A 974-nucleotide genomic window follows, 5' to 3' on the forward strand; every position below is an offset into this window, starting at 1 on the left:
TCAATAACCAAGCATAGGATTAGTCGATGTTCTTTATGCCTGGACCAAAGGGTAAAGAATAGGTATGCTCCTATTTGGCACAATATAATTTGAACAAATTCATTTTGTCCATTTCACTATAATTTCTTAAGAAAACTCAAAATTTAATCACTGATGGTTTCTTATATATCACAATCGTATCTTCATTAGCATATTTAGTTATTTTAAAAATAAAATTACATAATTATTTCAATGTCTATTAGTGACAGATAAGCAAATTGAACTTCGTTGTTGTAATTAAAGTATTGCTTTTTATAAAATCTTCATCCGTAGATTTAACTACTCCCTGTGCGATCGATATCTAGGACTCCATTAGAGCCCTATATTACTTGAGCGATACATATACTTGCGTTGACAAATTTGACTTTAATATTATTGAATATTATATTTATAAATCTTAATCAAATTAGACACATCTATAAAGTCACGATCAAGTATTTGGACGCCGTTGCTAGAAATTAAATCTTCTAGTAGCGCCATCAAATTCTTGTATTTGTCGATTTACAAAAAGTCGGTCAAGTTTTTGTCGCCGTTGTCGGGAAGTATAAGAGTAATGGACAATTTAGGATTATTAAAAATTTTTTACTTAAATTGCAACTTAATTTTATATTTAGTTAATTATATCACCGTGTACTGATTTCAAATTATATGCACAAATTTGGATCTGAAAATCTTATACCTTACGATTCGGAATTAGAACACACTGTTAGAAAGATTAAAAGATTAAGAAGAAAATCTAAAAATTGTGATACAATGGAAAACAACATGAACAATCAAGGAATAGAAAATGAACACCAACCTAGAGCCTTATGAGATTATGCAAATCCTACAACAGAGGAAATTCACTTATCTATCCAAAATCCTGATGTAGCTGCTAATTCATTTGAGCTTAAACCTGCTATTATCCAAATGGTACAAAACAATCAATTTGGAGG

The sequence above is a fragment of the Phalaenopsis equestris genome, unplaced genomic scaffold (genome assembly GCF_001263595.1).
Source record: "Phalaenopsis equestris unplaced genomic scaffold, ASM126359v1 Scaffold210878, whole genome shotgun sequence".
NCBI classification, from domain to species: domain Eukaryota; kingdom Viridiplantae; phylum Streptophyta; class Magnoliopsida; order Asparagales; family Orchidaceae; genus Phalaenopsis; species Phalaenopsis equestris.